The sequence below is a fragment of the Schistocerca piceifrons genome, chromosome 8 (genome assembly GCF_021461385.2).
Source record: "Schistocerca piceifrons isolate TAMUIC-IGC-003096 chromosome 8, iqSchPice1.1, whole genome shotgun sequence".
NCBI classification, from domain to species: domain Eukaryota; kingdom Metazoa; phylum Arthropoda; class Insecta; order Orthoptera; family Acrididae; genus Schistocerca; species Schistocerca piceifrons.
In genome coordinates this window covers 171,558,959-171,586,003 of record NC_060145.1, presented here as the reverse complement: position 1 = coordinate 171,586,003, position 27,045 = coordinate 171,558,959, and the positions used below count along the sequence as shown (strand labels likewise).

The 27,045-nt window shown below is 42.1% G+C and overlaps 1 protein-coding gene across 1 annotated transcript in view; it reads right to left on the bottom strand.

Annotated features, from left to right (window-relative positions):
- Nucleotides 1-17,116, bottom strand: part of LOC124711420 (putative fatty acyl-CoA reductase CG5065) — a 262,399-nt gene extending 245,283 nt beyond the window's left edge. Inside the window, exon 1 of the mRNA XM_047241483.1 lies at nt 17,015-17,116. The gene's annotated coding sequence lies outside the window, so the exon portion shown is untranslated. The remainder of the gene's footprint in view (nt 1-17,014) is intronic.
- Between the last annotated feature and the right edge of the window lie 9,929 nt (nt 17,117-27,045).

Below are 27,045 nucleotides of genomic sequence, written 5' to 3'. Positions count from 1 at the left end.
TCACTTCAAAGTTTTTATCGCGAAGAAACTGTTGCGTAACGTTAGCTCGATCTGCGGGTGCGTTGTCTTGGTGAAACAGCACACGCGCAGGCCTTCCCGGACGTTTTTGTTGCAGTGCAGGAAGGAATTTGTTCTTCAAAACATTTTCGTAGGATGCACCTGTTACCGTAGTGCCCTTTGGAACGCAATGGGTAAAGATTATGCCCTCGCTGTCCCAGAACATGGACACCATCATTTTTTCAGCACTGGCGGTTACCCGAAATTTTTTTGGTGGCGGTGAATCTGTGTACTTCCATTGAGCTGACTGGCGCTTTGTTTCTGGATTGAAAAATGGCATCTACGTCTCATCCATTGTCACAACCGACGAAAAGAAAGTCCCATTCGTGCTGTCGTTGCGCGTCGACATTGCTTGGCAACATGCCACATAGGCAGCCATGTGGTCGTCCGTCAGCATTCGTGGCACCCACCTGGATGACACTTTTCGCATATTCAGGTCGTCATGCAGGATTGTGTGCACAGAACCCACAGAAATGCCAACTCTGGAGGCGATCTGTTCAGCAGTCATTCGGCGATCCCCCAAAACAATTCTCCCCACTTTCTCGATCACGTCGTCAGACCGGCTTGTGCGAGCCCGAGGTTGTTTCGGTTTGTTGTCACATGATGCTCTGTCTTCATTAAACTATCGCACCCACGAACGCACTTTCGACACATCCATAACTCCATCACCACATGTCTCCTTCAACTGTCGATGAATTTCAATTGGTTTCACACCGAGCAAATTCAGAAAACGAATGATTGCACGCTGTTCGAATAAGGAAAACGTCGCCATTTTAAGCATTTAAAACAGTTCTCATTCTCGCCGCTGGCGGTAAAATTCCATCTGCCGTACGGTGCTGCCATCTCTGGGATGTATTGACAATGAACGCGGCCTCATTTTAAAACATTGCGCATGTTTCTATCTCTTTCCAGTCCGGAGAAAAAAAATCGGAGGCCTTAGAACTTGAATGCACCTCGTATATGATTCTCCATATGAAAGAACACGGATGTTATTTTTCTGCTTTTGATGGTCCGTGGACGTGAGAAATTCCTCCATGCAGCAATGAAATCGCGAATCGGCTGTAGCCTTTTCGATCTATCCATATTGGTATCTCACTTAAAGTTATACGGAACCTAACAAGAAACGTAAATGAACGTAGTTTCTTTGCAACACGAGTCATGTTTCGGTTGCAGGTACTCAGTGGTAGACATATTTACCAAGATACAGAATAAGCCGTTGCTGCAAATTCTATTGAAAACTCAACAAACGGGAGTGCTCCGCTGGAAAAGATATACGAAGAGAAGGAAGCGACGCCAGTTTTTTACAACTGGAGAGTAGCAGAGGATTCCATAGCGGTTGTAATACAGCCATTGCCAAGCAAAGTGCGCAGAACGGGACGCGTCTGGATATTAAGTGGCCCTGTACTGGATGGAAGAAACATGTGGCAGGAATACGTGGGCAGAATGACACGGTCCAGTAGAAGTCAATGCCATGACTACTGGGGAGGCCAAGGGTTCGTTATCACCGCCCTGCCCACACATTTTCCCACATTTTCCTAAATGTAAACTGACTGTCTCTAAATCGATGTTTAGCGTACAGTTTTAGAAATGTAGGTATAATATTCGCTATCTTCTCTGTTTCCTTTATGAATGACGTGATGTGAAAAGAAAAGTCCCGTATATGGTCGTCCTCTATTGTAAATTTACGACCGAGGCCTCTCAAACACTATTTCTGCCTTTCGCGTGTCCGTAACGAGTGGCGTCTAAGTCCGTGCAAATATATTAGTCGTTCCCTGTCCTGTTCCACTTGTGAATGTCTCTTTCCAAGCGTTTCATCCAGTCATACGGGGCAGATGTTTTCATTATTTTGATATTTTTTCCTTCAATTTTGTAACTGAATGCCCTTCCTGTTCTTCCATAGTATGAGGGCAGTATGTACGCACATCTGTCCCTGAACTGCGTAAGCTTTTTGCTATGTGTTATCGTATTTTAATTGTTTGTGTACCTATTTTCTGAGGTGGAACACTGGGAACCACCACAGCGTTGAAAACCGCGTAAAAACCACGCTCGAGCTGGCCGGTGTACCAGAGCAAAGGGCGTTAAACTGCCGTCCGGATTCGATCGGGGTGTGCCTCACCTTCCTGTTTCGTTAGCTGATGCCCTTGTCTAGTTTTGAATAACGTACCAAAAAGAATACCCCCATATATGGTCTTTAATTATCCCAAACTCAAAACCGAGCTGCATGTATTACTTACTACTGTACTGTTCGAAGCAACGTCATCATTTTTCCAGCGATTCCCATGAGTGTATGCTGAGAATTCCTATATAATTTTTATGTAAACTGAACCAGTAAATTATACCCTAGCAGCGAAGTTATGAATTGCTCCACTCTCTTTCTGTAGTCCAAGGTCTGGAACAACACTCAAGAACACGTCGTTCGTGATTCTTGCGTATGTTGCCCAATGTCAGTAAACAATACAAACAACACTATCATTTGGCTGTCGTAACAAGCATTTTATATTGTTTCGCAGTGTTACCAAGAGAAAATAATAAAACGTAATCTATCTATTTAACAGTCTGCTTGAAGCTATACTTTTATGTATGAAGATCATATGGATTCATTCATGTGAGAGGTATTCAAGGCCTGGATTTTGTGCTCAGTCACTATGGATTTTCTCACAGTTAATCAGTGATGATTTTCGGTAGGTAATCCATGAAAGTACACTGATACAGACCGTTTGATGACATTTACCGAAGCCTTTGTGTAAAATAGGAACAAGAGAATTGTACATTGGAGTCGTAAGAAAACTGGGGGAGGATTTATCTTTCGTCAACAATGTTCTCAGAAGTTAAATTTTATGATACATAATTCATTTTCAATAGCTGTTAACAAATTCTCTTTAAATCCCCAAGGCATGTGATCTGAAACTGTGATTTGTAGAGAGTGCCAATAATGTGTCAAATGAAACGTATCAGAAACGTATTAATATCGTAAGTAGGCTGTTTAGGTTCTTATATTGGTAACGCCACCGCCACGTAGCGCTCTGTATGAAAATCACTGGCTGTGCTGTGTGCAGTCTGTGGCTGGGTGGCATTGTTGGAATTTGCTATTGTAGTGGTGGGCAGCTGGATGTGAACAGCGCGTAGCGTTGCGCTGTTGGAGGTGAGCCGCCAGCAGTGGTGGATGTGGGGAGAGAAATGGCGGAGTTTTGAGAGCGGATGATCTGGACGTGCGTCCATCAGAGACAGTAAATTTGTAAGACTGGATGTCATGAACTGCTATATATATTATGACTTTGGAACACTATTAAGGTAAATACATTGTTTGTTCTATACCAAAATCTTTCATTTGCTAACTATGCCTATCAGTAGCTAGTGCCTTCAGTGGTTTGAATCTTTTATTTGGCTGGCAGTAGTGGCGCTCGCTGTATTTCAGTAGTTCGAGTAACGAAGATTTTTGTGAGGTAAGTGATTCATGAAGGTATAGGTTATTGTTAGTCAGGGCCATTCTATTGTAGGGATTTTTCAAAGTCAGATTGCGTTGCGCTAAAAATATTGTGTATCAGTTTAGTGTTGATCAGAATAGGTAAAGAGCGAAATGTCTGAGTACGTTCAGTTCTACTCAGCTCTTTGAAAATCAAATAATGTAAGAGGTTTATCAGCACTGTAATTCATAAATTTTTCTAGGGGGACGTTTCATAATATGTTCCCTCGGTTATGTTGACTGAACGTGCTACAAGTATGTGATGAAATCTTAAAATTAGAAACATATATTTGTACAGTATGAATCTTACGTTACTGTTATAGCGTCATTCAATAAGTAATGCCCCACAATCTTTTTCTCAGAACACATCTATTCTTAAGAGTTCGAATTTGCTGACAATATCAGTCAATATTTCTTGTGCATTTAGTATTCTTTTTCATAGTTTCCATCATAATCTATGGCCTTACGCCAGTTTTGTGTAATAGCATTATGCCATGTTGGTAAAATCTCTTGTCCTGGTTAGTGTAGCCATGTTTTCACTGCGTGAATTACGCCCTCATCATCTTCAACGTGTGTCCCATTATCCCAAAAAAGTTCATCACGATTTTTACGGCAGAGGGAGTTGTCTTGAATTTCTCCATTTTAGGTGATTGCGGAAGGTTCCACGCCAGAGATTGTACTTTTACTTCCGCTCAAAGTACTGCACTCATGTTTTGCCACATATAACGATCCGTGACAGAAATGGCTTTTCTTTTAATCTTGTGGTCTGTTGTGAGCATTCGTGGAACGCATCTTCAGCACATCTGTGAATTTCCAAGAGTCTCAATCATTCACACGCGCTTAGAGTGCTCACAGGTAGTTGTTGCGAACGCGGAACTGCACGAATAATGGAATTCGCGCTATTCACCATGTCGGGAACAGTGGATGATAGGATGTCCTGAGTGTGGCCGATCATGACAAGGGCGCTCCTTCCTGGTGGCAAGAAGAGGGGAGAGGAGGGGGGTGGTGAGCACTTACCCCCTCCATACTTTTACAGAATGGAAGAAAGATGGTGTAATCCGGGGTTTTTCTTTCAAGAAAATGAGTAAAAAGTGGATATTACATAGGTTTTTAACAGGATAGGAACTGGAACTTTATTATGGCTACTTACAAGTCGCCATTCGTCTTCCAAAACATTAAAAGTACTCCATCCCCCCCAGGTACAGCCTCTCCCCTACAAACAACCGTACGTGCGCCCTTGGAACATGAAGGTCAGTTTCTGCTCTTCCTGACGCTGTAACTATTGGCTCTTCTGGCAACACAACAGTAACTCTCTTCACCAAAAATCCAATTGCAGCACGACGCTTATAACGAGCGTCTTGGGTAGGCGCAACTTGACGGTTCAGCGCCGCTCTGCCATCTGTTAGAATTGTTCGAAACTTTGCACGCACGCAGAAAAAACATCATATCTGAAGCATCTAAAAGGATGTTTTCCTATATTGTATTTGCGTGGCATCGCCGAAAGACAGAGACGATCTACCGCAGTGGTTTCCAGCCTGGGGGTAATTATCCCGTGAGGGGTAAAATGTAATTTTCTAAGGGGTAAAAATAAACGATTCGATTCAGTTTCAGTCAAGAAACTAAATTATTTTCAGAAGATTATTACTATTATCGAAATTTTGTAAGAATATAATGCTGATTATATAAGTTGTCAATAATCACTTTTTCTCAGCCGGTCTGGGTGGCCGAGCGGTTCTAGGCGCGACAGTCTGGAGCCGCGCGACCGCTACGGTCGCAGGTTCGAATCCTGCCCCGGGCATGGATGTGTGTGATGTCCTTAGGTTAGTTAGGTTTAAGTAGTTCTAAGTCCTAGGGGACTGATGACCTCAGAAGTTAAGTCCCATAGTGCTCAGAGCCATTTGAACCATTTGAACTTTTTCTCAATTAGTAGCATTAGTGCGGTGGACGTTACAGATTCCTCACATAGTCCACCCACTACACACATATGTTGCGGTATGTCCCGTACATCTCTGATGATAAAAATAAGACACATACGTAACAAATGCTAAGTATCTCAAGAAAATTTCTTCTCCAAGTTGTAGATAGTACCTGAAGTAGTCCGGAAATTGCTTCATTACTCGCTTCGAAACAGAGAAATGAATTAATTGACAGCACGACACAGCAGTACCTACGTAACGGCTACTATATTGTTGTACACAGTATTATTATTATTATTATTACTATTACTGGCTGTTGTCAGACACAAAACAGTAAGAGCCTGAAGACTTCCAGTTTCTGCCACTTCAGAAGTAAGAAGTAGAGCAACCAAGTGATTTTTGAACAGTAAGTATCATGCACACATTATAGCTTGGTTGATTTTAAATGGGGTTGCAATGTGCGGGTCAAACAAGTGCTACAATGGAGAGTAGTAATGCAGGAGGAGTATGTTTTGCAACAAGTGACTATCCTCACTGTGGATAGTTAGCTTTGTTATCTGACAAAGAGTTGTGGATAGCACTTGCGATGCACCACGAATTCCTTCGTCATTCGTTCTAACACCCCTGCCCCCTCCCCCTCCCCTCCCCCCCCCCCCCCACACACAAGCACACATATATATAAAAACTACATTTATCTTTCATCACTTTCAAAATAAAAGTGTACCAAGAAAAGTCTTTATTCCACAGTTTAGTTAGATGCTAAAGATGATGATAATGTAGGGAAAGGGGGGGGGGACAGACGACAGGGGGAGGGGGGAGGACGTGGGTACTAGCTGATGTCTGATTTCATTCAGGGGTAAAGATCTAAGAAAGGTTGGGAAATACTGATCTAGAGTAATATGAAATTCCGAAGTAAAAACTTCAACAGGCAAGATTGCTATTTATAATTTTATTTATGATTACCGGTTTCGGCAAATCTAAGTTGTCCTCATCTGATCTACAAAACATATAGATCGGAAATACAAGCATAATCAGGTTCGATATAATAAGTTCTGAAACATACTTTCACGAATGGATGTATTCAACATACCTTACGCAAATACACTTCAGTAAATCTCCACGATATGTATAATATATCGTGTCAAGTCGTAACACGTCATTCCAGGAACATGAAGACAGTGATACAGCGACATGCCAATAATAAAACAAGATTTATATAAAATATAATGCATATTGCACCAACTGCACAAGCTCATATTCACACAACGTATGAAAGAAGACAGAAGATCACAAGTCAAAGCAAAGATGTTAGGAACTACCACCAGATGACAGTGAAGTAGTAAACATAGATATATATAATCGTCACAAATAAAGCATAGGGAAGAAGTTAAAGTCAAGGAATACACAAAACAATGCAATCTATACATTTTTGTATGTTATTATATCAACTAATTATCCAAACCAGAGTATATTGGAACAAAAAATTCCTTCTTTTTAATTTTTTATACAATTTCTTATAGAATTTTTTAACTCTATCTAAAAATTTTTTACAATTAAAAATCTTATAAAAATGTGAAAGACAGTACTGTACATCAATGGTACTAATCTACTGCATATATATTCACAACAGTTATAAGTACAATGTGGAACTTATATCGCCATTAAACAATCTTACAGAAGATCACTCGGGGTCTGGGTGATAAAAATACAGAAACAATAAGCGAAATACTTGAAATGTGTGTGAGTGGATTTTTTTTTATTGCAGTATACTCTGGTTTGGATTACTAGTTGATACAATGACGTACAAAACTGTACATATCGTATTGTTTTGTGAACTCCTGCATTTAACTTCTGCCTTATGCTTTGTTAGTGACGATTGTATTTCTGTGTGTCTACCACTGCAACGCTACCCTCTGGTAGTTCCTAACATTTTTGATTTTGACTTTGGATCCTTAGTCTTCTTTCATCTGTTGTGTGAATATGAGTTTGTGCAGTCGGTGTGACATGCATGGTATTTTATGTGAATCTTTTTTGTTTTTAGTGTCATGCCGATGCATCACTTTCTTCATGTTTCTGCAGTAACTTGGCACGATATATTGTACTTACGATGGAGATTTATTGAGGCGTATTTGCACAAAGAACGTTGTATACAACTATTTGCGAAAATATGTACCCTATAATACCCCATGTAGGGGCGGTACACGTGTAAATGGAACAATGTATGTAAAATTTAGTAGACGGGCCATCTTCCAAACACAAATGTTGAAATTTTACTTTTTTTCTATTTTATTAGGGAATATACTGTACGTTTCTTCTTCTTTGTTAGGGAATATACTGCCTTATGGATGCTTCAACAAATTAATTTACTATTCAAGCAGTTTTTAGTTCTTTATTTTGTTTATTTAAAAATCAACTTCTGATATCTAACTGTAATAGCTTTTCATTTTGCATCTCACAAATTGAGTATTAAGAGCAGTCCACTTTTCCTAGGTTTTGTATTACTATAGAAATACATGCAATTATTCTCGGTCCATATCATGTCCTACTGTTCATTACTGATTTCACTCACAGCAGCATGCAGAAGTAATCGACCTTTGCGTCGTGTGTTGTTCTCTTATTAGCAGAGTTATAGCTGTTGATTGGTATGACGTACACTGCAGCCAACTGCGTTGCAATTCTAAACAGCGACCGCAGTGTCAACTCTGAATCAGCCCAGTTGGGACTATGTGCATAAACAAATGGTTTTAATATTTTAAATTACATTTGCTGCATTTTAAAGATAGCCACGCAGTGAGAGAAATCAAGGTATGCAATGAATATGAGCTGTGGCTGATTGCTGTTCCCTTCACTGCTTGAAATGGCACAAGTGTTTTCCCTGTGGAATCTAATCGAGCTATAGCTGTTGTCCTCGTTTTACATTCAATTTATATGCAGTACATTATCGACCTTGGACACTTTGAATTGTTTTCATAATATCTTTGTTCGTCTCATTTAGCGTCGTTTGTTTTTCGGTTGGTACGTGATAGCTTCCTACGATACCTATTTTACTGTATTGTATGTTTCCCCCATCGTTTGTGTATGGAAAACTTTGTTAGTTCATGTTCCTGTACTTATTATTCATTTTTCTGTGTTGATTTTGTGTGCTATAAAGTAATGAAATGTGACAAAATGCGAAGTATGAAAACAAGCTTTACATGGACTCAGAAAATCGCAAGAAGATGGTTGTGCAAAAAGCAAAAATTAATGCTGTTGTAACAAGCCACTCACAATTATGATAACTTATTTTCGTATTTTACTTCCAAAAGAACTTGGTATTTATTTTTCGGTAATCTTTGTACGAAACATTCGGAATAAGTACGTCTCTGCGTGTTTCCAAGCAACTGATCGTGAATTCACTTGAATAGCAGTAACTTGCGGGAGGCACCGGTAAGGATAGGACAAACCAACGGCGAAATGGTCAACCACTGTCGTCGTAGATACTTCCAGCTATCTTACAGTTTCCAGTAGTTATTGATACAATTTGAGCAGTGTCATATTCGTGACCTTCAGTACAAGTTTTTATTTTGGAGATCCTCATCTGTCTGTAAACGACTGCTGCCAACTTTGAGTCAAGAAGCCGACGTCGTTTGGTTTCCAGACTAATTCTTCTCGCTTAGCTCAGGAGAAATCTTTCGGAGGCCAAAACATACGAAAGTATGCCGTAAGGGCCATGTAGGACAATAAGAAGTCATGAATGGTAAACACACAACACTTGCGTAATATTCTACAATATTTATTATTTAACTAACCGGTTTTCAGCTGTTGGCCATCATGAGTACAAAGATAAGTACGTGTGGCCTTGAATTTTGTGAGATCATATCGGTCGGTGTAAAATGTTGATAGCTGACACGTAGTAATGAAGATTCGTATTCAGGACGTGTGGAGTTCGAATCTTCGAAGGGCATAGGTTTCCTAAGGTTTCGCCAAATTACTACAAATGAATGTTGTTATCTCAATTCCTGTCGTGCGGGATTAGCCGAGCGGTGTCGGGCGCTGCAGTCATGGACTGTGCGGCTGGTCCCCGCGGAAGTTCAAGCCCTCCGTCGGGCATGGGTGTGTATGTTTTTCCTTAGGATAATTTAGGTTAAGTAGTGCGTAAGTTTAGGGACTGATGACCTTACCAGTTAAGTCCCATACGATTTCACACACACACATTTCAATTCCCTTCACGAGCCTGATGTATGTATCCTTCCCCATCATCCAAATGAACTGCTGCTCCGTTTCTGACGACTTTCACATCGGTAATGACGAGACCCCGCACTGATCATGATAGCCTAAGGGCTTAGTGACCCTACGGCAGTAGAACAATGAGAAAATATTCCGACCAGCCATAGTATCGTCAAATGTCGTTGTTTCGCATTTCAGGCCATATCTTTTCTAAAGGCAGCATCATACGTTTTATATAGAGTGCAGCAAGTCATTTTTCTCAGCGTTTCGTCAGCCATTTCTTGCTCCAGACAGACCTGAAAAACAGCAATCTTTTTACCCTAAGACGGTGCATTCTGATGGCTGTATTAATTCTAGAAAGAACGAATCGTAGCCGCAGTTGTAGCATGATTTATATTGGTCACCTCAATAGGTACACCACGTTCCAGTTCAAAGTAGTGCGTGATGTTACGTCACAATGCAAGCACCGAGGCCTAGGCAAGCATGGAAAGCGAGAGAGGAGACAGACATCGCGGGCGGCCGCGGCGGTTTGTAGCTAACGTTATTAAATTCACTGACGATGACGGGGAGAATTGAGTGAGGGTGTTGACGGTAAAGGTTACGTAACGTGCTAGCAAAATGGTTCAAATGGCTCTAAGCACTATGGGACTTAACATAACAGGTCATCAGTCCCCTAGAACTTAGAAGTACTTAAACCTAACTAACCTAAGGACATCACACACATCAATGCCCGAGGCAGGATTCGAACCTGCGACCGTAGCGGTGGCGCGGTTCCAGACTGAAGTGTCTAGAACCGCTCGGCCACTGCGGCCGGCTGCTAGCAAAACATTGAGTTTAATAAGTCGATTATGTACAAATTATGGCAGGAAGGGACATAACGTAGGGATGAATGGATCTGGTGAATCTACCCCAAAGAAGAAGAAGAAGAGAGAGAACCTTTGTGCACAAATAATTATCACACTGACGATGTGGATAAATGTATTAGGCACCAATTTACACCAGATTATAAATACAATAAAATGTTAACTTTGCGTAAACTTCACAGCTTTTGTCGCACAGCACAAGACTTCAAAGTTAGCAAAGAAGGCCTTGTTTGGCAAGAAGGCCATGATTCGAATTCCTAGAATTTAATAGGCGACATTCACTCTCCCTGAAGGTTATTTGTACGAGGTTTGGAACTATTTATTTACAGCTGCTACAAAGTAGATGCGTGTTTCAAAGTTTTACTGACCCTCGAAAAAGTCACCATCATTGTGCATAACCCGTTGTCAGTGATGTGGAAGTCGTAGGATACTCTTAGCTGTGCCAGTTGTGTTGACAGTTGGAGCGGCGCGGTCTATTGCCCGACGAATTTGTAGCAGTTTTGAAGCGAATGCCGTGAAGTGTTTCCTAGAGTTTAGAAATCGAGCTGAACTCACGAGGGCTTAAGTCAGGGGAGTGCAGTAGGTGGTATAGCACTTAGCAGCCCCATCAGTCAAACAAATCAGTAACAGCTTGCACTTCACGTGCTTGAGCATTGTCCTCAAAATGATGGTCAGGTCCCGCAGAAAGTGTCATCACTTCTGTCTTTAAGCTGCTCGTAGGTTGTGTTCCAAAAATAAACAGCATAGAGACAGAAGTGATGACACTTTCTGCAGGACCTGACCATCATTTTGCAGAACAATTCTCAAGCACATTCAGTGCAAGCTGTTACTGATTTGTTTGACTGATGGGGCTGCTAAGTGCTATACCACCTACTGCGCTCCCCTGACTTAAGCCCTCGTGAGTTCAACTCGATTTCTTAACTGAAGAAAACACCTCACGGCATTCGCTTCAGAACTGCTACAAATTCGTCGGGCAATAGACCGCGCCGGTCCAACTGTCAACACAACTGGCACAGCTAAGAGTATCCTACGACTTCCACATCGCTGGCAGTGGGGTTATACACAATGCTGGTGACTACTTTGAAAGTCAGTAAAACTTTGAAACACGTATGTATTTTGTACGACCTGCAAAAAATGAAGAATTACTGCAAATAAATAGTTGCCATGATTAAAGTTCCAACCCTCATATTTGTGCATTTTAACCAGATAATGAAAAAAAGTTCTCGGTGTGTTTTTCACCAGAGAAATATATAGGAGTCCAAGGCGCTACAAGTATCATGGGAGGGAAAACTAATACAGCATTGCCCAACACCAAAATACTTTGCTGTCACGTTAGATAGAGCACTCACATAGGAAACATTGCATGAATACGAAACATAGAGTTGCTGCTTGAAACAACACCATGCATGAAATAGCTGGCACTACATGGGATGCACAACCCAGGACGGTAAGGACTACAGCTAGAGCCTTATGTTACTCAGCTGCCGAGTGCACATACCCTGTGTGGTATAACTCCGAACACGCCAAACAAGTGGATATACCACTCAATGGACCATGCCGAGTCACCACAAAAAAGGAGTAGCATGTGACAAGAAAAGAATGTCCACCTCCGAGATTGGAATATAGTATAAAGGGAAAAATCACCCTAGGGACATATAGAGTAGTGGAACATTTGGAGCTTCTTGGACAGACTAAGTTCCGGAGTTGGAGAAGCATCGTTAATAAACGGCGATTATCAGACGAATCGGTGCTGTGAGATTGTGGACAAGAGCAGGCACTATCCATCTCATAAAGTGTGAACTATGCCCAAGCACCTGCAGTGTTGAGGAACACGTGAAGGCTATCCCAAATGAGTTAGATGTGGCTAGCTTTTGGTCTAAGATTCCCTAGGTATATAATATGACATGTGACATGTTTGTTCACACATAGAATGTAGTTTGTTGTTACATACAATATTTTCATGCTTCTAATACGATTAAATAAAGTGTTCAAAGCACGCTTGTACCCTTCTGCTCAAACAAAGTTGTCACTAGCTCTTGTTAGAGAGTCATACTATCTCATTTTTCATTTTTGGAATTATATTTTTTTGCCCAAAAAAGAGTGAATTATTTTGTCTTTGGGGTTCGGTTTAAGATGGTATCAGAATGAACGAGTGCGGAGCAGACGACATAGTATCAAATAAAGCAAACTATATTAGATTTTTAGAAAATATCAGTATTAAAACGGACGGTGATATATTTAGACGAAACCTGAATTCATAAATAATGAACATATAATTTCTGACAAAGTGATAACGTGTCCGAGAAGTATTGTCAGCATACAGTGTAGGTCAATGAGTAATTGCTATTGTACGCAGGACCTTCATGTTTAGACATGTAGCATCTGACAGCTCTCCACTTTATGTTAATATATTCGGGACTGCGCCCGAGACTCGCTCGTGCACTGGCATATCATTTGGCTGTCATCGGAATTGTCCTCAGAACCATAAAAACATTCATTCATGCAATCATCCGGATCTCCATTCTCATTAGGAACATCTGAATCATCATCGTCAGCCGGCCGGAGTGGCCGAGCGGTTCTAGGTGCTACACTCTGGAACCGCGCAACTGCTACGGTGGCAGGTTCGAATCCTGCCTCGGGCATGGATGTGTGTGATATCCTTAGGTTACTTATGTTTAAGTAGTTCTAAGTTCTAGGCGACTGATGACCTCAGATGTTAAGTTCCATAGTGCTCAGAGCCATTTGAACCATTTGAGCCACCACCGTCAAAAACATCCGAAAATATTTAAGATTCATTCATTTCCTCCCGTTTTCTGAATAGGACCATCTCTAAACGCAGGAGAAACTTGAAGGCGAAAGTAGTAACTGTGGTGTCACCGCCAGACACCACACTTGCTAGGTGGTAGCCTTTAAATCGGCCGCAGTCCATTAGTATACGCCGGACCCGCGTGTTGCCACTGTCAGTAATTGCAGACCGAGCGCCACCACACGGCAGGTCTAGAGAGACGTACTGGCACTCGCCCCAGTTGTACAGCCGACTTTGCAAGGAACGGTTCACTGACAAATACGCTCTCATTTGCCGAGACGATAGTTAGCATAGCCTTCAGCTACATTTGCTACGACCTAGCAAGGCGCCATAGCTTTAATAATTAATAGTGTGAAGCATGTATCATCAAGAGCGATGTTCTACAAATGTGGATTAAAGTTAAGTAGTTCAGAAGCTACGTACTTTTCTTTATAGCATTCATTACGTATCCTGTTTCAGACCTCACGCCAGCCTGCGTGAGTTTAAGCGCGTGCCTTTCGGCTTCCTCTCATTGTGTCTAGGCTGTCTTGCTACGCAACGGCAAATACATCATCGTTTCTTGTTCCTGTACTTAAGGGGAAGGAAATTCTCACCATTTACGGATAAAAAACGGGCCACATGCTACCAACGAAACGAAACAACTGTTAATACTCTCTCCATTGGAGTGTGTAATATGAAAACACTGTACGAAGAACAGAGAACTGTTTAGTACTTTCCACTGTGATTAGTTTTCAGTTCTTTGGACTGTCAAACCTTCATCTGTATTTATAAATTCATTATACTTTGTGAAAGGGATCTTTAATGATATTTTAAATTTGTGTTTATCACCTGATCAATTCCTGAACTCGATAATGAATTGAAAGATTAACTTTGCACGAAAAAATTTTGAAAGAAATGTGTATAAATAATATTTTTTAACAAACTGCACTAAGTTCATGTCCTGCATGTACCGTAACCACAATTTAATTTTGTCTCATTTTCTGAATCGTGTACATTGTTCGAAACTATTTGAAATAAAATAAAACGGTAAAAAAGTACAGGAGCGTGCGCTATTACTACGTCCCTTACATGTTGTTTGAGCAAAAACACAATGGTGCTGCCACCCTTATCGGGTCATCGATTCGCTTTGCAGTATAATACTTTATAAACACTAAGATGAAATAGTGGGCTTCGAATCTTCAATAAAACGTGCTAGTGTAGATTTAGAAAAAAGAAGGGTCAGGTACGAGCAGTACTGGCGCCCTGAAGGTTCCGTTGACAGTGGATATAGCCAGAGAGTCAGGAACCTCGACGATTTTTACCTGTCAGAAACTTTGATAGTGGAAAGATAGCGGTCCCAGGAGTTCCAGTCATCAAAATATGAGAACTAAAGGGTGGTATTCTTTGATTGCACTAACTCAGAAACGAAACGTTTTTACAGCACCAAGGGACCACAGATCTTAGTGTGTGGTATAAATTTCAGCTTGATACGTCTACTCGTTCCTGAGAATAGAAGTCTTAACAGACGGGTAGACAGTCGGATAAAAAAATGTTTCTCGTGTGGTATAATTACATATTAACACTTTTCGGATTTTTTTCCTTTATCTGCATGTGAGATCTTTTTGCTTGCCAAATTTCATGATTCTAAGGTTAATGGGAAGTACTCTACTTGTTTTGTTCAAAGGGTTTGCGAGTATCAAAATGTGTGACATGAATGGCCGTATCTTTTATTTGCATTTCCTTACAAACTTGAGTTGATTACATCGCCAAGGCACCGAACTCCTTAGTATGGGACATATATATAGAGAGGTTGAAAAATCAGCCAACCAGTTGCAAATAAAGGTTTATTAGCCCTTGATCTAGGTTTCAAAATTTGTAAAAATATCTTTTGAGAACTAGTGGGCTCTGTTATATCATATACCACTACCTCGTAAAAGATATTTTTCCAAATTTTGAAACCTAGGTCAGGGGCTAATAAACCTTTATTTGCAACTGGTTGGCGGATTTTTCAACCTCTTCAGATTTACACAGTTGCTGTTTCGCAGCCATGTTTAATATTTTGACATATATATCAGCTTGATAAGCCTACCCTTTAGTGAGAATAAAGGTTTTTTAACAGTCGGACAGACAGATCGACCGACGGACAACGAGGCGCTACTATTTAGGGTTCCGTTTTCACCGACTGAGGTACGGAACTTTAAAAAAGGCGAATTAACATAAGACGAGGAAGAGAAGACAGAATATTATCTGACAAGGGGAGGCCACGACGTTTGGAACGCAGATTTACTGCAAACTTCGTACACTCGTAGTACTCCATGAGTACAACAAAATGTGTAAGCAGTAGCACGTACTTCTCAAGCGTTACTGAGAAAATCGCAAATTAATTTCGCTCTTCAAATATATATCTGTACGTGGCCATTTATACCATGGAGCGGCTGTGTGGTGACGGCACGGTAGCTCAGCGTGTTCGATCAGAGCGTTAGCCACCCTTCCTAATAAAAAAAAACTGAGCGAACGGATCAACGAACAATCTGAACGGGTGACATCGGACGTCCGTCCTGAACAAATACAGCGAACAATATAGAACAATTTTTTTTGTGTGTGTGTGGTTGGCGTCAAAGCCGCTGGATCGAGTTCCGTTCGTCAGTTTTTTTTATTTTCAACAGAGTCGTTTTCTTTATTATTTATATTACAATTGATATGATTATAATGTAATATTCATAACTATCGACTAGTAAACAACCAAACGCATAAAGTAATACTGAAAATGTATCCTTGTCCGTGATTTGAGAAATCCCTTATACCTGGAAGGAGTCCGCAACGACTTGTTACCTCCAAGTTTTGACCGGCACAGACGGCTTTCGAAAGATGTACAATTAATCTTCGCTTTCGACTTTACAAGTTGCAGGATGGTATTTTTCGTAAAAACATGGAAAACAAAGTTAAACGGCAGCAGCTGCATTGAATAAATGCAATGTTTCCGCATATGCAAGGTCTTTTCACGTTTTCCGTGGAAAAACAAACCTCGTTAACATTTTCAAAAACATCTCTTTTAGACGATAATTTCGAAGCAAACCATGCATAACGCAATGTTTCCCTAAAAATCGACACTGATAATTTGTTATGCAGTATCGAGTGTATTTTAATAGCGTCTTCCGAGAAGCAATTTCTCGTTCTCCTTCGATTAAATACGAACAGTTTTGAAGACGCGGACAAGCATACATTTTCAGTATCACTTTATGCGTTTGGTCATTTACTAGTCGATAATTACGAATATTATACTATTTGTGATAATAAAAATTAGTAGACTGCCAAATAACATTGTCAATTTAATAAAAGTTTTTTAGGAAACATTTTGTTCTATATTGTTCGTTGAATTTGTTCAGGACGGACGTCCGATGTCACCCGTTCAGTTTGTTCGTTGATCCGTTCGCTCAGTTTTTTTTTATTAGAAAGGGTTGCTAACGCTCTGATCGAACACGCTGAGCCACCGTGCCGGCAACACACAGCCGCTCCATGGTGTAAATGGCCACGTACAGATATATATTTGAAGAGCGAAATTATCTTGCGATTTTCTCAGTAACGCTTGAGAAGTACGTGCTACTGCTTACACATTTTGTTGTCCTCATGGAGTACTACGAGTGTACGAAGTTTACAGTAAATCTGCGTTCCAAACGTAGTGGCCTCCCCTTGTGAGCCAAAGAGACACGCGAGAGCGGCTTACCTGCGGGACGGGTCACGTGTTGCGGGCCGCAGCCGACGGGAGGCGCGCAGGCGATTGTTGAGGCAGGACGCGCTGCGGGCTGCCTGCGGGAGCACAAGTGCGTCGCCGACTGTCGGCCGCGAAGCGCCGTCCGCCGCTGCCGGTGCCCGGTTGGTGGGGGCGGGGGTGGGGGGAGGGGTTGGAAGGTGGCGCCGGGGGGGGGGGGGGGGGGGGGGAGGGGCGGGCGCGCGACGCCAGAGGTCAGAGCGCGGTCCCACTTACCCCGGAGGATCTGCCTCGCTGCTTTCTCAGCACCAATTACCAAACACTCGATGCCACAGGACAACAGTGTGGTGTGACAGACCGCTGTTGTTTTGATTTCTCTTCCCGTTCGCTCTCGACTCTTGTCGATCTATTGAGGATTCCCCTGGCACAATTACTCGTCAAACGTATGCCCCGTGTGACTTGTCCTCAAATATGGCTCTGAAATTTTTACAATATTTTGACAGAAAAATTAACGCTTTGTAGAACAAAGAATCCTTGAACATATTCTCACTTCGAATTTAATAAATTTTCTTGAGACCGAGAAGCTTATGTCCACGGATCAGCATGGTTTTATACGAGGCCTGTCCAGAAAGTAAGTTACGATTGATCGCGAAAAGGAAACCACAATGAATATCAGAAATGTTTTATTTGTAACAGTTAGCTACGCCTTCCGGCTACTTCTCTACGTAGTCGCCGTTCTGACTTAGACATTTGTCGTCTCGTTGTACCAACTTTTCAATAGCCTCATCATAGAAGGCAGCCGTCAGTGCTTTCCACCAATTCTCCAAGCTGGCCTACAGCTCGTTGTCTGTGCCAAAATGTTGTCTTCATAGACAGCGGTTCATGTGACCAGAGATGAAACTCAGAGGGAGACAATTACGGGCTATATTGTGTGTAATCAAACATTTCCAATCGAAAACGATGCAGGAGCATCTTCATTGCCCCTGCAGAATGCGACTGAGAATTATCTCGAAGAAGAAACAGCACGACAGATATGTAATGTTGGCTGCATAGCTTCAGGCGAAATTTTTCACCAGGCCCTCGTACTTGGCGGGAGACACTATTTTCTAGACATCTTTACGCGCTCACTGTGAGCTGAGAAATGAGAAGAGCGACGTGATGCTATCTGGGGTCATACTAGAGACACTACCCAACACATCTGTGCAAAGCTTTATCGGATTTTCATAGTCGTTTCCATTTTTTGACCGATCGGAACTTACTTTGTGGACGCCCCTCGTATCTACATCTACATACATACTCCGCAATCCACCATACGGAGCGTGGCGCAGGGTACCTCGTACCACAACTAGCCTCTTTCTCCCTGTTACACTCCCAAACAGAACGAGGGAAAAATGAGTGCCTATAGGCCTCTGTACGAGCCCTAATCTCTCTTATCTTATCTTTGTGGTCTTTCCGCGAAATGTAAGTTGGCGGCAGTAAAATTGTACTGCAGTCAGTCTCAAATGTTGGTTCTCTAAATTTCCTCAGTAGCGATTCACGAAAAGAACGCCTCCTTTCCTCCAGAGACTCCCACCCGAGTTCCTGAAGCATTTCCGTAACACTCGCGTCATGATCAAACCTACCAGTAACAAATCTAGCAGCCTGCCTCTGAACTGCTTCTATGTCCTCCCTCAATGCGACCTGATAAGGATCCCAAACGCTCGAGCAGTACTCAAGAATAGGTCGTATTAGTGTTTTATAAGCGGTCTCCTTTACAGATGAACCACATCTTCCCAAAATTCTACCAATGAACCGAAGACGACTATCCGCCTTCCCCACAACTGCCATTACATGCTTGTCCCACTTCATATCGCTCTGCAATGTTACGCCCAAATATTTAATCGACGTGACTGTCAAGCGCTACACTACTAATGGAGTATTCAAACATTACGGGATTCTTTTGCCTACCTTCCCGTACACCACAGCACCATCAGCAAACAGCCGCATATTGCTATACACCCTATCCAAAAGATCATTTATGTCGATAGAAAACAACAGCGGACCTACCAGAGTTCCCTGGGGCACTCCAGATGACACCCTCACCTCCGATGAACACTCACCATCGAGGACAACGTAATGGGTTCTATTACTTAAGAAGTCTTCGAGCCACTCATATATCTGGGAACCAATCCCATACGCCCGTACCTTAGTTAGGAGTCTGCAGTGGGGCACCGAGCCAAACGCTTTCCGGAAGTCTAGGAATATGGCATCCGTCTGAGACCCTTCATCCATGGTTCGCAAGATATGTGAAAAAAGGCGAGTTGCGTTTCGCAGGAGCGATGCTTTCTAAAGCCGTACTGATCCATGGACACCAACTTCTCTGTCTCAAGGAAATTCATTATATTCGAACTGAGAAAATGTTCGAGAATCCTGCAACCGATGTTACGGATATTGGTCTGTAATTTTGAGGATCTGTCCTTCTACCCTTCTTATATACAGGCGTCACCTGCGCTCTTTTCCAGTCGCTCCGGACTTTACGTTGGGCAAGAGATTCGCGATAAATGCAAGCTAAGTAAGGAGCCAATGAAGTAGAGTACTCTCCGTAAAACCGAATTGGAATCCCATCAGGACCTGGCGATTTATTTATTTTCAACCCATTCAGCTGCTTCACAACCCCAGGGATGTCTGTCACTATGTGCGAAACTCAGCCTGCCCTTTTCTCACGTGATATACCGCGGGCTATGGATGAAGGGCAGCAGGCAGATTCCATATTTCTCGATTTCCGGATACCGTTTGACACGGTGCCCCATTGCAGGCTGTTAAAGAAGGTACCAGCATATGGAACAGATTCACAGATATGTGAGTGGCTCGAAGACTTCTTGAATTATAGAACCCAGTATGTTTTTCTCGAGTGTTTGTCAGAGACAAGGGTAACGTTAGGAGTGCCCCAGGGAAGTGTGATAGGACCGCTCTTATTCTCTATGTACATAAATGATTTGGCGGTCCGCCCCTGGTAGCTGAGTGGGCAACGCGACGGAATGTCCTACCTAACAGACCGGGTTCGATCACCGGCTGCGTCGGAGATTTTCTCCGCTCAGAGACTGGGTGTTGCGTTGTCCTTGTCATCATCTTTTCATTCCCATCGACACGCATGTCACCGAAGTGGTGTCAACTCGAAAGACCCGACGGGAGGCCCTAGTCACACGGCATTTCCATTTCCAATGATTTGGCGGACAGGGTGGCCAGCAATCTGCGATTGTTTACTGATGGTGCTGTGACGTACGGTAAGGTGCCGAAGCTGAGTGACTGTAGGAAGATACAAGACGACTTAGACGAAATTTCTAGTTTGTGTGATGAATGGCAGATAGCTCTAAACTTGGAAAAATGTAAGTTAATGCGGATGTTCAAATGGCTCTGAGCACTATGCGACTTAACTTCTGAGGTCATCAACGCCTAGAACTTAGAACTAATTAAACCTAATTAACCTAAGGACATCACACACATCCATGCCCGAGGCAGGATTCGAACCTACGACCGTAGCGGTCACGCGGTTCCAGACTGGAGCGCCTAGAACCGCACGGCCACACCGGCCGGCTAATGCGGATGAGAAGGGAAAACAAACCCATAATGTTCGGACACAGCATCAGTAGTGTCCTGCTTGACACAGTCACGTCGTTTAAATGTCTGAGCGTAACGTTGCAAAGCGGTGTGAAATGGAGCGAGCATGTGAGGATTGTGGTAGGAAAGGCGAATGGTCGACTTCGCTTTATTGCGAGAATTCTAGGAGATTGTGGTTCATCTGTAAAGGAGACCGCATGTAGGACGCTATTCTTGAGTACTTCTCGAGTGTATGGATCCGTACAGGGGCGGTTTCAAGGAAGACATCGAAGCACTGCAGATGTGGCCTGCTATGTTTGTTATCGGTAGGTTCGAACACCACACAAGTGTGTAACAGAGACGTTTCTTCGGGAGCTCATATGGGTATCTCTGGAGGGAAATCGTCGATTTTTCGGAGAACAGTCATGAGAAAATTTAGAGAATCTGCATCTGAAGTGACTGTAGAACGATTCAGTTCCCTGCAAAATAAATTGCGAGTAAGGACCACGAAGATAAGATACCAGAAATTAGGGCTCATACTGAGGCATATAGATAGTCGTCTTTCTTTCGTTCTGTTTGCGAGTGGAACTGGAAAGGACTGACTAGTAGAGGTACGGGGTTCCTTCCACCTTGCGCCGTAAGGTGGATGGCGGAGTATCGATGTAGATGTAGATGTAGAATTGTTTGGAGAATGACTAATTCCTTTTATTTTTAACAAAATATGGTCAGGAGGACCTGCTAAATAATTCAAATTATTGTAAAAGAGAGATCGTTTTTGATCGAGAATAACTCGCTGATTGTTCGGCAGGGTTTCGCTTTCGGTCCACTCCTATCTTTATTCACTGCGTCTGCAGCTAATATACATCACGCACAGGATGAACTAACTCCACCGACAAAGTTGGGGTGTTGTTTAGCGATGTTTACTAAATATTTTGTTTCAAGCAATTTATTGTCTCCGATGACTCGTTACTGAATACTTGCATCTCATTTGTCTTTTTCCTCACATTCCTCTTTGTACTTATACTATGTTCTGCACTATAAATATCTGCAAAACGATGCAAATGTCGGCTGTGTCACAGTGTGTTTTGTTAGGTTCCATTCACCTGTGGTACTCCATGTTGACAACAGTAAGGCCCACTTTACCCTTCGTTCTAAGTTGGCATTCTAGAGTGCTCGGTTCTGTCTAGACATTGTTTCTCCGGTAGTGTTAGCTCTACGTTAGTGTGAGACAAAGCGGTATGGACAGGTTTACCGATGGAGTTAGCAGACATGCATCTTGTATACGGTTTCACTGAATGGAATGGAAGTCCGACAGAACTACGTCATGCAGAACTGCTCCCGCAGTGCCGGAAACCACGTCACAATGTTCATTCGTCTTTCGTCTGAAAGTTGTTGTACAGGGTTACGATGAAGTCCCGATAACATTTAAAAAAATCATAACTTGGAAACTATTAGACAGAGAATCGTGATTTGCTTTAAAGCCTATGGCAGCTCTCAAACTTTTTTTCTTACCACCATGCAGATTTGTCAAGTTTGTCATGGAGTGTATCTAAATAAGGGGCAATGTGTCATTTGGTATGCAGAATACAGATCTGTGACAGCGGTACTTGGGAATAACCGACGCTAGCAGAGGAGGCACCACCGGCATAAACAAGCGTAATTAGGTGGTTCGAAAGCTTTAAAGAGACAGGGAAAATCAAGACGATCCCACCGTGCCTTCGCACTTTTCCATGTCAAGCCATTAAACTTCTGTTTGCGAGGTTTCATCAAGGAAGACGTGTATATAACACCAGCCAGTGACGCTGCTATACTTCATGCACGAATCAATGAAACGATCAGAACTTTTGTGCTACAATGGTGACCTGTACATGGGCAGAACGCTATATTATCTTGGTGTTCTACGGGCAATGAATCGGGTATGCATTGAAACTCTGGCAAAACAGAAAAAAATAATTGGAACCTGCCAAACGCTTTACAAAAAAGAAAAAAAACGCGATTCTCTGTCTCTGATAGTTTCATAGTCTGAGGTGTGGGGTTCATCTGTTATTCTGTTATTCTGCGCAACGGATTAATCTGAGATGTACCCTTTACCCTGTGGCTCCTGCAAGATGCAATTTCCACTCCCCCCTCCCCCCCCCCCCACACACACAGTACTACAGAAGTCAGACAGACGCTCCTAACGTTCTACAGAGAAATGCCTGAAAAACTTTGAGCAATAAATATCTTCTGGCGTCGTCCGCTATAAGGAAATGACACAAAAATTCACAAAATTTCTTACGTAACTAGTGGGACACTTGGGTACTGGAGTAGTGCTAGTTAGTGTAAGAAAAATATGAAACTAACGAAAATTATTATTTATTTTGCAAAAATTCTGAAAAATCACAATGGCACTTTTAGTGATGAATTGAACAAGTTATATCCTGGTTCTTTTCGGAATGTGAAGTTACCTCTCAAGGATAGGATTCGCTAATGAAATTTCTATACAAAGTTTAAGATGGTTGTTGACTTGGCAGAATGGCTGAGAGGCGCGCCTACTCAACTTGGATAATTATCCTTTAGAATGTTGCTAGGTACGGTCGAGGCTGTCGCGTGCAAAATGCAGTGAAGTGTTCTGTTGTGGAGGAAATATGGGGCTCGCAATAGCTGTAGCGCACAATACCGTAAGCTGTGATGACTCCTGTCTGCGCCGCTCGCTGCTGACAAATAAGATAATTCTCGTTCTATCTGGATTGACCTTCGCCAATCAAACTCTCCCTACGCCTTGATGAAGTCAAGGATTCCTATTCGCACCTAGTCTAGCTATTGACGTGGTACACCGGTCAGATAACCAGTCCACCGCGATGCCACTCAAAATTCGCTCGCAGGCGTTTAACTATAACTCTGTCCGTTCACACCGCACAATAAATGTGTCAGCCAACACAGTGAACAACGCTTAATCGCAAGGACTCAATATAGAGTAGCGCTTTGATTCGCTCTCGACAGAGGTGCTCTCCCAGAGAAGTACTGAGGAGAGACTTGTTCCTCGCTCCAAGAGCGACAACGGAACGGCGCCTCTCCATGCCAGACGTGAAGGAGTATATCTTTCGGTCTCTTCCATTATTCCTTCAGCTCAAGGCGTCAGAAATATCGTCTGCCAATCAGCATTGCTCTTCTAAAACGGGAGAATGACGTTTAGTTTAAGGCGACCAATCTGGAAACCTGTAGCACTGGTGCTTGGCGTTTGCTGTCTCCCTGTGAAAATCTCTGAAACTGCGTGCTATGTGTAGAGAATGCATATGCTGGCCGCTCCCACACAATGCAGCAGAATTTGCTTTTAAGCCGAACACAGGGTTGTTCCCCCTTTCACTTGGGCACACGCTGTCTGCTACAAGGGCGGTCCCCGGCCGACATAGGCTGGGTCGTCTTCTGAAGGGACTGGCGTCCCGTTGTGCGGTTTCTCTCCCGAACTAAAAGCTTCTGTTACCGTCGTGTCTGGAATGTATGTGTGTACGCCAGCCTTGAGTATTTCAACCACGGTGTGCTTACTTGTTAAATGCATATCGTTTACATGGATTTGTACAACATTGACTTTATCTTATCGAGTTTGGGTTCAAATGAAGCGTCTTGTTGTGCGGAATATGATTGTGAGGGCGGAATATGTAAGCAATGAAGGTCAGGAGACTACGACGTCTCACAATAGTTACGATTTTTTGAAAATAGAGAGACTTCATGGACACCCTATATTACTCAGTGTTTTGTAATTCTTGGTGATTGCATATTACAAGCTTTTTCGCTGTTATGAAGAAATTTTAACAGAAAAAAATGTAATTTTTGGAGTAACAAACCGAATAAATCACAATTGCATTTTTACTCTTGATCAAGTCACTGGGTACAAGGTGTGTCTTATATCAAAATACTCAGAGAATATCGCTGAACATCCTCTGAAAATTTGCTGGTGGAGCTTCGGTTCCTCCTGTACCCTGTGTATGCGAATCACTGTGAAGGGTATGGCAGATTGCGCTTACTGTTGTACTAGCGAAAAAGGTTTCTTCCCGTTCCATTCACATACTGAGCCTGGCAAGAACGATTGCTTGTACGTCATCTGCCAGCTCTTATTTGCCTGATGAAGTCTGCATGACCTGTGCGAGCTAGATAGGAGGCTGAAGAGTACACTATCTGGTCCATGTATCAGGACAACTGTTAGTGGACAATCATATGAGGTATTTTTTTAATTTTATTTTGTAAGACGTTTCGGTTGTATAGCAATTTTCAAGAACATATTTTAATGTGTGATAATCAGATTAATAACCATCACGATACAGGGTACATACTGTATTACTCGATACATTATATCTTGTTTATGATACCTTACATTTGCGTAAATATGCAAATGGAAATGCAAAACAGCTAATGCAGGAAACTTATTTCTTTAAAGTAATTTATCGTGGCTGTGATCTATGCAGCAAGTGAATTATTTGAACGACTGCCTCGCCATACTTCGGGCAAACCATGTAGTACTCATAAAATTTTATCACTGTAACCCAAACAATATGTAGTTAATGCACGGTGATGACCACGCTGTTTAGCGCCCGAAAACCTCAAACCACACACACAATATGTAGTTAAAGTGTTAAACAACGTGCTTGAAAACATCCACACAGCCGTAACGTCCCAAGAACACAAAGTAAAAATAAAATGAAAATGGAAAACATGTAATGCATGAAAAGTGCTTTTTTCAAGAAGTTTATCAGAGTTGTGGACCCTGTTGCAACTAAACTAAGATTTTCATTGGACAGAACGAACAAATTAGGAAAACAAAAGAAAAATTAAATCAGGGTCGCCGGCCAAAAATGAGCTTTCCTTCTCCTGAATCTGAGGCCGGTGTCTCAACAAATGCTCTGTCTCATTCGGTTACGGCAACAATATAATGCTATTGTACTTATGTGGTGCGAGGTAACTTGATAACATGAAATAATAATTGTAGACTGTTCATTTACACACTTGCAAATGACTTTAGGACCGAGGCCGTGCTGCCATGCCTATTTACGTTTTCATGGTTCCCATTCTGCCTGCCTGAAAATCAGAGTCGCATTCCCTAATGATGAATGGGATGTTTAGATCAGAAAAATTGGTATTATGCGTGAATTTTCTGTATAAAAAATGTTCAAATGTGTGTGAAATCTTATGGTACTTAACTGCTAAGGTCGTCAGTCCCTCAGCTTACACACTACTTAACCTAAATTATCCTAAGGACAAACGCACACACCCATGCCCGAGGGAGGACTCGAACCTCCGCCGGGACCAGCCGCACAGTCCATGACTGCAGCGCCTTTGACCGCTTGGCTAATCCCGCGCGGCTTCTGTAAAAAGCTTTACATTTTGGACGGATGTTATAAAGTGATAGAGGTGTTTTAATTATCTCTTTTTGTACTATTTCCTACTTCGTGTAACCGTTAAGTATGTTCTATGTTTTGGCTGCCTCTAATGTTTTTCTTTTTTTATGTGCACACGAGATTGGTAGGGCAACTCAGGCAGCACAATAAGAACGCAGAATTCTTCAATTTTTTCCTTACAACTAACCAAACTACCAATTTCAATTACTATTATCATGGCCCTTTACCACAGCTTGAAAACTGTATCCTAGTTTTATGCATTTAATTTTCAAGAAAGTATCCCATATTTCAGAACTGAGCGTAGATAAGAATAGCATGTCACCACTGAGCACTGGCTGTTTCGCACTGATGATCCAGACCTAGCAGAAATATGTTGCTGATTAGGAGTTTCTTGACGTACAGCTGAGTGGTTATGCAATGACCTTCAGAAAAATCCTGACGGCTGATAACCGTCCCCTACCAAAGTTAATATAATGCAGATTATTGTGCTAAATAATTTAGGTAGATTATTATTTGACAAAAGACAAATGTTTAATGGTGTTCCACATGGTTCGATTTAAGGTCCATTATTACTTTTCGTTTATACTGACATACAACAAGCATAAGTATTAAGACGGAAGACAAGAGTGGTAGAAAGATGATTTTAAAGGCTATTTTTCCTCTTTATCGAAACAAAAATTTTCAGAGTATGATTGTAAATCATTTATTCATATTCGAAGTTCTTCGCTTCAATGGGTACAACACACACAATGAGTATATCAAATGATCAAAAGGCAGTCAACAGAACAGAATTCTTCATATTTTTCGTTGACGTACGGTTTCTGACTTCCACAAATTGCGTAGCTGCACAGTGAGAAATCCAAGCCTCTCTACAGTGTGTCAAAGTAGGAGCACCATTAACACTGTTCGTGATTATCTGTCCGTTCGTCGATCCCTTTGATGCGATACGGGAGAAGTAGGATAAGTAACGGCACCTGGGATTATCCACTCTTTTCTTGTTAGCCCACACCCATCCACAACGACACGAACACGCAAGTACAGAGTCAGGGATTAACTGCTGACTGCTGTCATGCCTGTAATTCTAAAGACTAGCCAACC